We start from the raw sequence: 16368 nt of genomic DNA on the forward strand, positions 1-16368 counted from the left end.
ACAGCAATCTGTGAGAAAACTGCTTGAATGACCGCGGTCACCGCGCTGAGCTCGCAGTCGGGTCTCGGGAGCACCGCTGCCAGCGCTTTCTGCAGGCTGCGCAAGCTGTTTAGTCTACGTAACGTCAATTGTTGCGCTGGGATTTACAGAGTGATAATTTGATACAGAGGGATGCAATCATAGCAACCATTTTAAATTGCATACAACAGGCGAACGTTTACTATTTTTTATTAGAAAAGCTGATTTTTGTGAGGATTTGACGAACAAAAGTGGAGGGGATGGAATGGCCTTCCAATAGAAGTGAGGGGGATGCATCGTACTCATCCCCCGCGTCTGATACGCGCCTACTGACGAGCTCCTCGCTCGATGTTTACTGTTATGGTAGAATGCACATGGCCTGGAAGGAGTGGGCGGAGCCGGTGTGACGTATTACCCTCGGCTTCCTCACTTGTCTGTGGTGCTGCCTTCTGTGGATGGAGCAGCTATTGCAGCCTTCAGAAAGGTCCTGCTCCCCTTGTGGCTATGTATCGTATTTACGGCTTATATGTTTGGTCCTGCTTCCTAGGGTCTATGTGTGGGTAGCTCAGGTTCTTAAAATACGTAACAGATCCTTGGCCATGCGTCACACAATTGACGAGGAAGGAATGAGACTGTGTTGGCCCTAACAGTGAACCATAGTAAAACCAAAATAATGATATTTGAAAAAAGACCCAGCTTCAACAAATACACATTCCACCTAGACACTGTTACTCTAGAGCAAACAAAAAACTATAGGCCTACCTACCTCGGCATAAAGATGAACGCCAAAGGAAATTTCAACAAAGCTGTTAATGACCTGAGAGACAAGGCAATGAGGGCATTTTATGGCAGATAAGAAATATCAAACTAGACATCCCAATTAAGATTTGGCAAAAAATATTTGACGCAGTGATAGAGCCCAATGCGCTCTACGGCTGTGAAGTCTGGGTCCCACTTACCAACCAAGATTTTATAAAATGGGAAAAAACATCACATTGAAACTCTTCATGCAGAATTCTACAAATCAATACTAAAAGTCCAAAGAAAGACCCCAAATAATGCATGCAGATCAGAATTAGGTCGATGTCCAATCGTTATTAAAATTCAGAAGAGAGCCCTACAATTTTATAACCACCTTAAGGAAAGCGACAGCAACACACTCCACAACAAGGCTCTTACCCATAGAGAGTTATACCCAGAAAAGTGTCCCCTTAGCCAGCTTGTCCTGGAAATCAACAACAACCAACACATCAGGCAATACCAAATTATAAGAAAACAAAATGAAAAGTATTTGGCACATTGGAAAGAGTCCACCAAAAACCAGAGTAAATTGGCATGCTATTTGTCCCTTAACAGAGACTACGCCGTGGCAGAATACCTGACCACCGTGGCCGACCCAAAATTGAGGCAATACTTGACCAGATACAGACTCAGCGAACACAGCCTGGCCATCGAGAAAGGACGCCACAGATAGACCTGGCTCCCAAGAGAAGACAGACTGTGCTCCCATTGCACACACAACCAACTAGAGACAGAACTGCCCTTCCTGACTTCCTGCCAGTCATACAAAGACATCAGGAATACACACTTCCCAGGGAATACAAAGGCATGCGAGGACTTCAAAGACACTCCAGGGCCCCGTTTCCCGATAACGATGGATCTTCGCTCGTAAGATCATTCTCCCGATGGATCTTTCGAACCATCGATAATTTCTTTGTTGCGTTTCCGGACGTTGTTAGGAACACTTTGAGGAACTCCTGAATCCGAATAACAATGCAATGTTATGTGTGTGCAATGTTGTTGCACAACATTGCAGCCAAGGCTGGGGTGGCATTGGGTGAACCGGACGAGGACGAGGACGAGGAAGAGGAAGATCCGTTTCGGGACGGCCTCCCGGATTACGCTGCTGGTTTGGGCGCGAACTCAGGTCGCCCGTATTGCAGGGCCTAAACCACTCAGCCAACTGCTGGTTCATAAAGTTGATGGAATGGAGTGGTCTTGAGAAAATATCCACGATAACAATATAGGCATATCCCAATTAATTTAATTACTTTATTTGCATCATTTAATCTTAAATCCTTAGTGAAAATATAGGCTGTTTGTACTTCATATATGTACATTTATGACAAAATCGTGAGGACTAGGCTTGTGACAGACACACACATGTGGCGCTCGCGCGGTAATAGCTCATTGGCGCCACCTAGTGATCATTATGTGCAAATGCACAGCCTCTCATTCAAATGACTTAGGGGTCATTTGACCCCTCTTGTGGCGCTAGTAGTAAGTAAAAATGGCCCGGCGTTTCTAGTGTTAATTTCATGCACTTAAAATACCGGCTGTGTCCCAATTCATAGGACGCATCATTCGAAGGCTGTACCCTACCTGTTATCCCGTATACCACAATGCAATGCGGTCGTGTTTTTCTGGAGGAGAAGAAGAAGTTGAATAACCCTATAGTATCTTGGGTATAAAGGCTGGGACAAATTTCAAAGTACACCTTATGTTGATAGTATAGACCGTCGTGATTCCCATTGAAACGAATGGCGCGGTGATTCTCTTCAAAACGAGAGCCGGTAAATTGTGAAAAATGAATTAAACAGTAATCAGACAACGCGGTTATGTGCTATAGACCCTAGAGTATCTGTGTTATAAAGGCTGGGACGAATTTCGAATTATAAATATGTACAATGCATAATGTTAGCTCATCCATGTGCTCAATGCATCACAATGTAGTTGGCCTCTGTTCCTTTCGTTAAATATTTGTGTTGGCCTCTCACAGGATGGATGAGTTGTGCGAGTTCTTGAGGTCGCGGAATGTACCAGAAGAAAACATACAGCAACTGGAAAACGATAAGGTAACTAGTCTGTTAATGGGGGAAAGATAGGCTAAATTGTGTGTTTATGCATTTTTTGTCAGAGCAGTCCTTTTAATTACTGCTTCTGTTGATGTTAAATTATATTTGTTTTGTGGCTGTGTGTGTGTGTTTTCCTCTTTTTTTAAGATCGATCCCAATGTCCTCCTGCTCATGAACGACGACCAGTTGACCGAGTATCTACCATCATATGGAGACCGACTGGCTGTCCTTGGATATTGCAGATTGAAGGGGAAGAATCCTGTTGCCCGCAAATCAAAACTTTTTGAGCGACTGAAAGCCAAGGTAGCAAAAAGTGAGGATCGTGAACACTTGTCTGAGAAGTTACCATGTCAAAATGCTCAGAAGAAAGAGCGTAAAATTGAAATTGGGTTGAATTTCCGTGACGGGAAATTCTTACAAATGAGGGCCAAAAAGGGGGGCGGGACCAGGAAAATCTCTGTCCAAGAATTGTTGTAAAGATCAGTTAATTGAACAGGCCAAAAACCTGTTTTTCCCTGGTCAGAAAAATGCAGAAGGAAAGATTTTGCGATTGAACTAACTGATTTTCAGGAGCGCCCGTTAGATCCCCTGACTACAGTTGGGGAACTTTATGAAGTAAAGCTGCCCATTTTACGCTTTTACTTAGCAACAACCAAGAGGCCTGGTTGCAGTGAGAATCAGCTTGCAGCCTCCCCCAACCCCCCTAGGCCTAGTTTACCTCTGGCTGAAGGTCAGGAAACCGCAGATGTGGTACATGTTAGTAGCAGCAATGTCCTGTCTGATACAAACAGTGATCCTGAGCCCTTCGATTTCTCCACTGTTGACATGACAGATTTGGCTAGTGTGAGCGAATTTGATGCCGCCAATGGTGTAGATGTCTTGGAGAATAGTGGCACAGTTACCTTTTTCCAAGGACACCTACATGATCTGGACTGGGTTAGCCTTGATGATACCTTACAAATGTCTCCTCGGGCATCAAGTTCATCTACTCCGACCCTAGATATTGCTCATGTGCCCATTGATCAGAGTGAAAGAACAAAGAGAATAATTGTTGTTCACCGTGGGCAGATCCTGAGAGAACTAATCACACATTTTTTGGACGCGAGTGTCATGCGAGATGATGTTTTCATCCAAGTAATTCTTCCCAATGGAAGTTTGGAAATGGCAGTTGATGAAGGTGGCGTGTTAAGGGATGTGCTAACTGAATTTTGGCTGGACTTTTATGAGCAATGCACTTTAGGAAATGCTTTCAAGGTGCCTTTTCTACGCCATGATTTTGGTACGCAGCAGTGGGAAAGCATTGGCAGAATAATAGCAATGGGTTGGCAAAAAGAGAAGTACCTGCCTATAAAAATAGCCCCAGTAATTTTGGAGAAAGTTGCCCTGGGAAGTGTGAAGAGTAGTCTTGTTGACTGCTTCCTGAAATATGTCACAGAGTCAGAGAGATTGGTGTTTGAATCCTGCCGTTCAGATTTTGAAAGTGTGGATCAGGAAGAATTGATTGAAGTAATGGATCTCCACAGCTGTCGAAGAATGCCAACCGCTGATAATATTGAACAGCTCTTGGAGGAGCTTGCCCACCAAAAGCTGGTTCAAGAACCCGCCTTTGTCCTAGAGCAGTGGAGCAAGGTGCTTGCACCCTTTAGGTCAGATTTGGAAGGCATTTCAGAAGCGTATGTAAATCTTCATCCAACACTGAGGAAAGTGATTAGGTCTATCTCTTACCCCACTACTATGAACGACCAGCAGAAGAACATAGGAAAGCATCTGAGCACTTACCTTAGAGAATCTGAAATACAGCACCTGTCTCTATTCCTTCGGTTTTGCACTGGCTCTGATTTGTTTCTTGGTAAGACCATTACTTTGAACTTCACGAATTTGCAAGGTATGCAGAGACGGCCCATCGCCCACACATGTGGATGCTACTTGGAGTTGCCAATTGATTATGACAATTACCCGGATTTCAGACATGAAATTAACAAAGTATTGGAGAGTGGTGTGTGGGCAATGGACATAGTTTAGTTGATTCAGCTGCCATCAGCAGCCTCCTCATGTCAAGATGATTTAATGCACATATTTTGAGATGCTGGATTATATGTAATATGTAAATATGAAATTATATAATGTACTGATGTATTAATGTAATGAGATTTAATGTACATATTTTGATATGTTGGATTATATGTAATATGTAAATATGAAATTATATAATGTACTGATGTATTAATGTAATGAGATTTAATGTACATATTTTGATATGTTGGATTATGTAAATATGTTATTATATAATGTACTGTTGTATTAATGAAATGTCTTGAAGTCATCCCCACCAATACATAGTTTAGCAGATTCAGATTCCATCAACAGCCTCTTCATGTCGAGATTACTTAATTTAATGATTTTGAGATGCTGGATTATATGTAAATAGGAAATTATAGAATGTAATGTGATTTAATGTAGAGACTTTGAGATGCTGGATTATAATTAATGTGTAAATATTTAATTATATAATGAACTATTGTATTAATGTAATGTATTAAAGTTATCACCACCAATACATTGTTTAGCCGTTTCAGCTGCCATCAGCAGGTTATATATATCCCAGCAATACTTATGTTGTTTTTTAAAGCTGTTTTATGGGAAGATAATAAAACTGTTCATTAAATTGTGGCTAACTGTTTAGTTATATCCCAATAATCAATATTATGAGTCTGACGCATGGGTGTAACGATACATCGATGTAGATCGATACATCGATTGATCGGCGAACGATCCAGCTGCATCATGCAACGCCCAAACATCGATGCATATCGCTGTATTACACGCTTTTATTATTATATATCTCCTTTCGCGGGTGTTTGTGAAACTATTTCTGCGCAAAGCGCCAAGCCGCTCGTATCCGTATCCGTTAAATGAGGCTACAGCGAGCACATGTGTGAGCGCGAGGATGTCTATTTTCGTTTTGTGTTGCCAGATTGGGCAAACGTCCCGTTTTTCCAGCCTTACGTGATTAAAAGTAGCCAAATCGGGCTGAAAAATGTGCCCAATCTGGCAACACGGACGGCTTATCTTTACAGCCAAGATGATTCCGAGGGATGTTTTGTTTTTAGAAGAAAACTATCCACACAGATCGGTTGGGAATGGTCTACGTTCAAAATGAAAGATCATTACAGGCTCTTTAATTTAAGCCATAAAAAACCTTTGGCACTTAAATGCAATTATGTGGCACTTTATTATTTGTATTAAAAATGGATTGTTTTTGTTTTAAATATCCGGAAGAGCAAAGAAATAAAATGATGAAATTATAATTAAGTTGATGTGAGTTGATGTGATTGTAAGAGGTTGTGTTAAATGGGCATATGATATCGTCTCATATCGATCGCATGCCCCTGAATCAAATCGTATCGTATCGTATCGCGGCAGACTTTTGATATCGGCAAATATCGTATCGTTGTCCAATGAATCGATATAATATCGTATCGTGATGAAACCAGAGATTTACACCCAATGTTTATATCAAATATATTTATTTTTGCAGTAGAAATGTCAACTTAATGTTAAAGACACTACAACGATTGGAGAAAAGGGGTTAAGACACACAGTATATTGTTAGGCTTGTATTGTTGCAGAACCAGTTAAAGCCTACTCTAGTTACAAATAGGTACAAGTTAAGTTTTGCTAAATGAGCTGCAGTAGGCCTAATGCTGAATTAGGCCTACTGCAGCTCATCTAGCACAAACAACTACCCCTGCTTTTAAGGCTGTAGCAATTCATTGTTAATTAGCTGTCTAAGTCTTACATACAGATCTACTGTCTTGTACACGTCGTTAGTTAATTCAAGGCCATGCTCAGACATAAGCCCCACACAAATGTGAAACACATCTTCATCACATGGGAAGTCTTTGTAAACACACTCCCCCAAGCAGGCCTCGATCTTCTCGAGACTTGGGCGATACAGGTAGTCCGTGGCCCCGTAGAGTTGAGGCACTGCATGGATGATGGATGGACGGCCATGAGGACTTCGTGAGTTGTGCACTTGACGCATCATGTGCTCATTCCAGGTGAATGCGACCTCCTCCAGTTCTTCAAGACAAGGCTCAAAGTGAATACAAATGAAATGCAATGAATTGCATGAAAAAACGTTCCTACACACAGAAAGCAATGTGTGGTTCTTGTATTAAACTTTTTTGCCAAATCAATAGTATAGTGTAACAATAAAAATAAAATAATACAAATAAGAATAAGCCACAGACAAAAATAAAGCAGTGAATAGTGAAACTTACCTGAATTGTGGAAAGAAAACAGAACTGGACCAATGACTTGTCCAGGAAGGTGTCAGCGAAGTATCCATCCCATTTCAATTTATCGAAAAAGTCCATCCAAAACTGGGCGCACTGACTGCGTAATGTCAGCCACCATCTTTCAATGCGCTGGTTGCCAGTGCTTGGACCAAATGTGACATGTTCGATTTCAAGTTGACCCTCTGAAAAGTGCATGAATCTTTGCATTTCGGCCAAACAAACATTTTCTGTCCCTAAATCTACCCGTAATCGTTCAGGGCAACCTTGAGCTATTAGTACAGCATCCATGAAATAACCAGCAATCACGTTTGGATCATTATTAGTTTTGTATGCCTCCAGGCTCCAGCCAGATGAGTCTCCTAGAAAAACCATCTATGCATCCACTTATACAGATCCCATACGGTTTAAGTTTGTCATAGCCGTCAATGTGCCAGACGTAATTGGGACCCCGGCTGTGATATACTCTCCGCCGTAGTCTATTTCTTGATCTCAGGTCAACTCCCTCACTGTCCAACAGCCGCAAGAGAACACGTACTGTTTCCCTGTCGGTAATAATGCCATTTATCCAACATTTTTGGTACATCCAACTAGGGCTGTCACGGTTGAGGAATTTTCACCGCGGTGAAAACAGGGGGCGCAATATCGCGGTATGCGATATTATTGCACAATTTTTAAATGCCGTTTAAGCGAGATAATGCACATTTAAATTCAAAACACACCCGTAACCGGAGCTTCGTTGGAAGCGCGATGTATGCGCAGGCGCCGTTTGGGCATAACAATATGGCGGCTGCCGTTCAATGTAGTTTTCATCACCACCACCGGATTATGTTTCATTTATTTCATTACAGCACGTCCCCTAAACGTTACAACATAATCGACACGAATGAGAACAGCATCAAGCAGTGGAAACGTGGGTTTATTTACTATGAAGTTCGTATTTTTAATTGTTGAAATGAAATCAGCGGTGACGAGCTAGTTGTTTTGGTAGCGGCTAAATTAGCATGTTGCGATACTTTGTACAGGGGATCACGTCTGCGCCGAGTAGATGCGCAGAGGGTTGAAACAGCGCTTGTCCGGTCTGCTCACAAGAAGGTTTCTTTGGCCAGTTACTGTGATTAAACACGAGTTGTTTAATGTTCACAATGTATCGTTTTTAATGGGGAAAATGAGATGCGTCCCCGGGACGCATGGATAGTGAATTTAGTGCGCCCTTTCAGATTTTAATGCGTCAGCGACGCAGGACACGTACCTAGCAACATCACTAACTAAATGAATGAACGTTAATGAATGGGTATCATGGCATCGCACGTTTCATTCTAGAATTCCACGGTCAGTTTCATGAACGCGCAACCCGCACCAGGTCATATGCGGTGATCGCGATGGCCCATTATCTACCGCGGTGTGCTCTAAATATCGCGATATTTCATTTTTGCGATTATTGCGACAGCCCTACATCCAACGGTAGCCATGACACTGCCCAGACGTTTGGAGTTGCGCTTCTATGAAAGCTGCCACCTCGGCCACATCTGTCTTGCCCTTCCTGCGCCACAATCTTTTCTCTCTCAGAATCCTTTCAAGTGTCCGCTTGCTCAGCACTACCCCATGCACCTCAGCCAATACTGCCAGAATTTCATCATTTGTATAGCCCTATCGTCTTTGGAAATATTGCTCAATGTGGTGATCCAACTCCATGACGTTACGACACTGATAGAGATGAAACCATCTAGATGCAGCCTACTGTCATGACTTTATATCTCGTTATTATGACTTTAAATCTCATTATTATGACTTTTTTATCTCGTTATTATGACTTTTAATCTCATAACTATGATTTTAAATCTCGTAATTATGAATTTTAATCTCATAATTATGACTTTTAATCTCGTAATTATGACTTTATATCTCGTAATTATGACTTTAAATCTCGTAATTATGACTTTAAATCTCGTAATAATGACTTTAAATCTCTTATTATGACTTTTAATCTCATAATTATGAGATAGTTAGAGAGATAGAGATAGAAAATAATTATTTTCTCTCCATTGACACCCATTCATATTTTTCGATCTCATAGGTCCCATGAGCTCTACCGGAAGGGGCGTGACTTCGCCACTCTATAGTAGGCTAATGGTGCGTTCGAGTATTCTCTGCGAACCGACTCGGATCTCGGATCTGACGCCACGCCCACACGTAGCATTGGCAGAGGACCAGGCGATCCAATATAAGTAGGCTATAGGCCATAGTCAAGTCAAGTCAAGTGTATTTATATAGCACATTTAAAACAACAGTAGTTGACCAAAGTGCTGTACACAAATACAATATATTTGTGTACATAGGCAGAGATACGGACGCAGTAAGGTATTGCAGTAATACGAGTGATTGAAATTACCATTTAAACCACCAAAGTGGTCCAAGCACAATGAAAACAGTTCATTCTTCAAGTCACAATGGGCGCAGCCATCTTGAATTCTGTCTCGGAATTTCGCTCGGTCACCACTGACACCGGGGCCGTGTTCCAATTCCCCATACTGTCCGTACTGCGTACTCAAAATTTGAGTACGCAGTAGTTTCCAATTCAGATCCGGCGAAAAGAAGTATACTTCAAGGACCCGGATGCCGTACTCAAAATGGGCTAATCGTGAAGTGTGGATCGAAGGACACTCTCCGTACTCAACGGCAGCCATCTTAGCTACGTAGCGGAAGAGGCGGAGCCGGGCTGAGCCAAAGTCGGCGCATTTTCCACATAGCCTGCATTAATAGAGTCATTTTGTAGTTTTTATAGTTTCTATAGCTTTTTATAGCTGCTAGGCGTAAAGAGTTCACCGTTCAAAGCGGGATGTTTATTGCGGGGGAGGAGCCGCGGCGGCAGTCGTGATCGTAATTTCCGGTAAGTGCACCACGGAGTACTCGATTTGGAACAGCACTCACATCTGACAAATTACCGTACTCAAGTGAGTACGGATAGTGCAGATAGTGTACTTCCTTTAAGTATACTCATGGAAGTACGGGTATTGGAACACGGCACGGGATCCCACCGGACGCGTACGCGCCGCGGAACGGCTGCGTCCTCTGCCCTGCGTCCATTCCTACCGGGCGCGTAAAGGCCTCCACACACCAGCGCCGCAGCGCAGCGTCGCGTATTTTACGCGCGTCAAAAGCACGCCCCTAGCACCAACAGGAGGCGGCGCGACCATAGGGCGCGACGGCCGCGCTGCAGTATAAAATCAGGAAGTCACCTGTCAATCAACCGCAGCAAAGACACGAAACGCAATGGGTGAGTACTAGCCTATTGTAGCCTAGTTTATTTATTTTCCATCTTTTTGGCTGAATAATTGGAAAAATGTAGGCTAATCTGCGCAGTGAAAGTATGTTTTCAAGCATCAGATCAACTTAGTTTGTAGGGCACTTTATCGTTTTATTTACTGTCATTTCTTATTTATTTTATATTTTGCAATTATTCATCTACTGCATCAACAATCTCAATAACTGCAGGACCTTCTATTAAGCCTTTTTAGTATATAGTGCAGTCACCTTTTAAGGCCAATTGTTATTGTGTGTATTTATTGTATTGAGCTCCTGGATGGCTTTATTGATCCCCATTGGGACCAATACAGTATCTATCTATCTATCTATCTATCCATCTATCTATCCTTAACATAGCCACACATTTACATGTATGCAGCCAGTAGTTATCCATTTTAATTGAGCAAGCTCTTTTACATTTTATTGAGGTTTTTTTATTTCAACAGAACAAATAACTGTTGCCAGACAGAGGGGGGCTGCCCTTCTTCTCCTGCAAGGAGCAAGGAGAAGACGAAGGGTTTGGGTGCACCCCATCAATGAACGGAGACAAGAACAGGGGGTATGCCATAATCTGGTCCAGGAGCTCCATGCAGATCCTGAGAGGCACGCCAATATTTCAATTCGCTACTAAGTGTGCAATGGCAGAACCATATGGTGCAGCCTATATGATGACCTATAATCTAGTTATTATCCCTCTCTGGTATACTCTTTTGCATATATATACTTTTTTTTTATCCCTCGGGATAAATACAGTGATGTTATTGCTGTGCTGGATTCAGTAGCCAGTGTATTTTATTTGAGTGCTCGAGACACTTAATGTTATTTTTCCCTAAATCCAGAGAGACAGTTAATACATGATCTGATACCAGAGAGACAGTTAATACATGACAATGCATTTTTGAGCTTTGCCTGTGTTTCCTTTTACTTATCTATTTTATTGTATGAGAATGTTTCTATGTGAAGCACTTTGAGTCTGCTTCATGTATTAAAAGTGCTATATGAATGAAGTTGCCTTGCATTAAATAAAAAAATATATATTACAAGTAATCTGGTTTCTACCTACATGGTGTGATTATATGTGACTTGATTTCGTCTATTTCCCATTATGGTTAATGGTTTGGGTACTTAGTCCACCATTGTTGATTTCTCACCTGAAGATCCAATCTCCAGAGCTATGGCTCGCCAGGCAATGACCTTTTTGGAGTTGTCTTTGTAATGACGGGAACTTTGGTCATACAATTCGACATATTTTTCCACCTCGACGACCAGTCTCTCATCGTCCATTCTCGTAATTGTTTATCACAAACGAAAGAGGGCGACATCCAGTGGTGAGGGGTAGATATGGAGGTGCCTACGGGACCCGGGATGTACAAACCAGCTTTTACATAGCGCTTTTTCAGGGGCGGCGACGCTCGGGAATAGAACATTGTCTCGAAGAGTAGTTGGGCGGCGCGGCGCGGAACGCTACCGCGCGGCTAGTCGGCGCCGGTGTGTGCTAGTACACCCGGAATAATGGGGGCAGACTTTTTGACGCGACGCTGCGGCGCCGGTGTGTGGAGGCCTTTAACGGCAGCGTAGCGCTGCCTTGGGAGCCCGCCAGTATTCACGCGAGATCACGAGATCACGCGATAATTCTAAACCTAATGTACTCACCTTCCACTCCCAAAACTATTGCAATTAAATGCCACGCTTTGTCCTTTCTGACATTTTCCTTATAAAAAGGATGATTTGGTACATAAATGACTTCATGTTGCTGAACTTCGACAATGAGTCTCTCGTCGTCAATGTTGCCGACCCTCTGAGACCCACCGGTCATGACGTAATAATGTTGATGTGAAGTTACATGAGCTGAGTGTTGTGTTTTATTTTGAAAATCGACCGGATGCTCTATGGCTTTTACTTTTCACTTCCTGCCCGGCTCGACCTGCTCTGTCGAAATTGACGCGGTTTAGCAGCGGCTCGCGGCAAAAATAGAATTGGACGGAAAGATAGCGCCGCGGCGCGGCACGCCGCTCCTGGGACGCTGCTGAAACGTTCCGCAGCGCGCCCGGTGGAAATAGTCTCATTGATTATAGTGGAAGCGATCAGCTGCGTGACCGCGGCGCAGCCATCCCGCGGCGCGTATGCCTCCGGTGGAATCTAGCCTTGAGTTCAACCGAGATGGCGAGATCGCCGTCCGCGGAAAAGGGGCGTGTTTGTGCGTGTCGCTAGGCAACGTCCTCGGACCTCCGAGACGGATGGATATTAAAACGCACCATAACGATGCTCTTCAAGGCCTCCACACACCGGCGCCGCAGCGTCGCGTCAAAAAGTCTGCCCCCATTATTCCGGGTGTACTAGCACACACCGGCGCCGACTAGCCGCGCGGTAGCGTTCCGCGCCGCGCCGCCCAACTACTCTTCGAGACAATGTTCTATTCCCGAGCGTCGCCGCCCCTGAAAAAGCGCTATGTAAAAGCTGGTTTGTACATCCCGGGTCCCGTAGGCACCTCCATATCTACCCCTCACCACTGGATGTCGCCCTCTTTCGTTTGTGATAAACAATTACGAGAATGGACGATGAGAGACTGGTCGTCGAGGTGGAAAAATATGTCGAATTGTATGACCAAAGTTCCCGTCATTACAAAGACAACTCCAAAAAGGTCATTGCCTGGCGAGCCATAGCTCTGGAGATTGGATCTTCAGGTGAGAAATCAACAATGGTGGACTAAGTACCCAAACCATTAACCATAATGGGAAATAGACGAAATCAAGTCACATATAATCACACCATGTAGGTAGAAACCAGATTACTTGTAATATATATTTTTTTATTTAATGCAAGGCAACTTCATTCATATAGCACTTTTAATACATGAAGCAGACTCAAAGTGCTTCACATAGAAACATTCTCATACAATAAAATAGATAAGTAAAAGGAAACACAGGCAAAGCTCAAAAATGCATTGTCATGTATTAACTGTCTCTCTGGTATCAGATCATGTATTAACTGTCTCTCTGGATTTAGGGAAAAATAACATTAAGTGTCTCGAGCACTCAAATAAAATACACTGGCTACTGAATCCAGCACAGCAATAACATCACTGTATTTATCCCGAGGGATAAAAAAAAAGTATATATATTATGCAAAAGAGTATACCAGAGAGGGATAATAACTAGATTATAGGTCATCATATAGGCTGCACCATATGGTTCTGCCATTGCACACTTAGTGGCGAATTGAAATATTGGCGTGCCTCTCAGGATCTGCACGGAGCTCCTGGACCAGATTGTGGCATACCCCCTGTTCTTGTCTCTGTTCATTGATGGGGTGCACCCAAACCCTTCGTCTTCTCCTTGCTCCTTGCAGGAGAAGAAGGGCAGCCCCCCTCTGTCTGGCAACAGTTATTTGTTCTGTTGAAATAAAAAAAACTCAATAAAATGTAAAAGAGCTTGCTCAATTAAAATGGATAACTACTGGCTGCATACATGTAAATGTGTGGCTATGTTAAGGATAGATAGATGGATAGATAGATAGATACTGTATTGGTCCCAATGGGGATCAATAAAGCCATCCAGGAGCTCAATACAATAAATACACACAATAACAATTGGCCTTAAAAGGTGACTGCACTATATACTAAAAAGGCTTAATAGAAGGTCCTGCAGTTATTGAGATTGTTGATGCAGTAGATGAATAATTGCAAAATATAAAATAAATAAGAAATGACAGTAAATAAAACGATAAAGTGCCCTACAAACTAAGTTGATCTGATGCTTGAAAACATACTTTCACTGCGCAGATTAGCCTACATTTTTCCAATTATTCAGCCAAAAAGATGGAAAATAAATAAACTAGGCTACAATAGGCTACTCACCCATTGCGTTTCGTGTCTTTGCTGCGGTTGATTGACAGGTGACTTCCTGATTTTATACTGCAGCGCGGCCGTCGCGCCGCCTCCTGTTGGTGCTAGGGGCGTGCTTTTGACGCGCGTAAAATACGCGACGCTGCGCTGCGGCGCCGGTGTGTGGAGGCCTTTAGCGTCCTTACGAGTACCTACGAGTACCCCTGGAGTAGGCCTACTCGTTAGTTACGAGCGTTTTCATATGAGGGGCCGTTTAGGACATAACTAATTGAGACACTCTCACACACATACCTATGAAACACTCTTACACTCACTACTGAAACGCTCACACACTCACTACTGAAACACTCACACATACATACATACTCTTCTGAAACACTTACACATACATATGAGAAACACACACGCATACATACATACCTCTGTGGCATATACACATACATATGAAATGCTTACATTCATACAAGTGAAACATTTATACGTATCTATCTGAAACACTCATGCAAGCACATATTTGTATAAATGTTTCAAATGTATGAATACGTTTTTCAGTTATATGTATGTATGCTCTTACATGAGGATGTGCAAGCGTTTCACATGTAGTATTCATACCAGTAATTTCAGTAGTGATGGTGAGAGCGTTTCAATAGTGAATGTAAGAGTGTTTCATAGGTATGTGTGCATGAAATTCCAAGGTCAAGGTCGGCATTTAAACCGGAAGGCGGGAACAAAGAGTGCATTTTTGAACAGCCAGAGCGCGCCAATCTGAGCCAACCGTCAAGAGCGACATTACCTCAGTAATCAGACCGTTAATAACCTTATCTCACTTACTACTTACACTAACCGTCAGGGACGTGCACAGGAATTTTGAGGGGCAGTTGCTCTGACCTGAAAAAAGGGCACCCCCCCCCCCCCCCCCCATGCAGCTCTTTAACCCTGTACTTTCTAACATGGTCCTCTCATCTATGGTGATCAGCACTTAGGCCTACCTGCCCTATGTGCCTCCTCCTGGTCCACATTTTCCGAGTGTCTGGAGGCTTGTGGCTGCTCCTCATCTTAAATGTAATGTAATTATGAAAAATGGCCATTAGTAGGCAAAAATATGAGTCTGATTAATTTATCAATTAGCCTACACACTGTACACAGTATCATTTTTTATCACAATGCAAAGTCTCTGTCCCACCTGCTGTTTGGCTTTTTCGTAGCCAACCCTGTAGTGATGTGCTCCTCTTTGCTGCCTCCTTTAGTTGTCTCTCTCTCTCTCCTGAATCCTCCTCTTTTCACTGGGCATTTCGGCTTCACTAAACAATAACAAACAATACCCAAAATAGTGATAAGATTTAGGCATGAACCATTTTGAATGAAAGAATTCATGTGATGCATTACTTCCATCATTTATTCTTCTTGTTAAAACGAAATGTTAGAAACTAACTATCAGCAGACATGTAGCTTAGTTTGCCTACCAAAAAAAAAAGTGTAGACTATAGTGATAACGGGCTGCTTGTCTGCAAGCTAGCTAGCTGTCTGATTATTTAGGCTAAACGTTACGTGGCAAACTGAGCCTGGATTTATGAAGATTGTAATTCATTTCATAAAACGTGATGATGATTGTTTGTTTGTTATACATCTCAAATTCACCTTTTCCGACAACATCAAGGCAGTCGTCTCACAGGTGCCGGTGTTCCGGTCGCGGGCAGCGCTGCAGCTACGTTTCACACGCCGCGCGGCAACTCGCCGCCTCCATTAATTTCAATGATGGAAGGGCGGCAGAGGGGAGGCGGCCAAAGCGAATGTTGCCGCGCGGCAGAGTTTGCCCTCCCCCTACTGCCTTTCACTCTCAGTGCCCAAACGGAATTGAATGAGGCTACGCTTACTTTAAGAAATGTTTCGAGTGGCGATTTTTTTTATCTAGGCCTACATGAAATTCTGCATCCATTAAATGATTAAAAAAAAAAAAAAACTTTTTTTTTTTTTTTTCTCGGAAGGGCAACGTGAGTCGAGGAGGGCATATGGGCAGTTGCCCAAGCAACCTGAGCAACCCCCCTGT

Source organism: Gadus chalcogrammus, chromosome 15 (assembly GCF_026213295.1).
Source record: "Gadus chalcogrammus isolate NIFS_2021 chromosome 15, NIFS_Gcha_1.0, whole genome shotgun sequence".
Lineage (NCBI taxonomy): Eukaryota > Metazoa > Chordata > Actinopteri > Gadiformes > Gadidae > Gadus > Gadus chalcogrammus.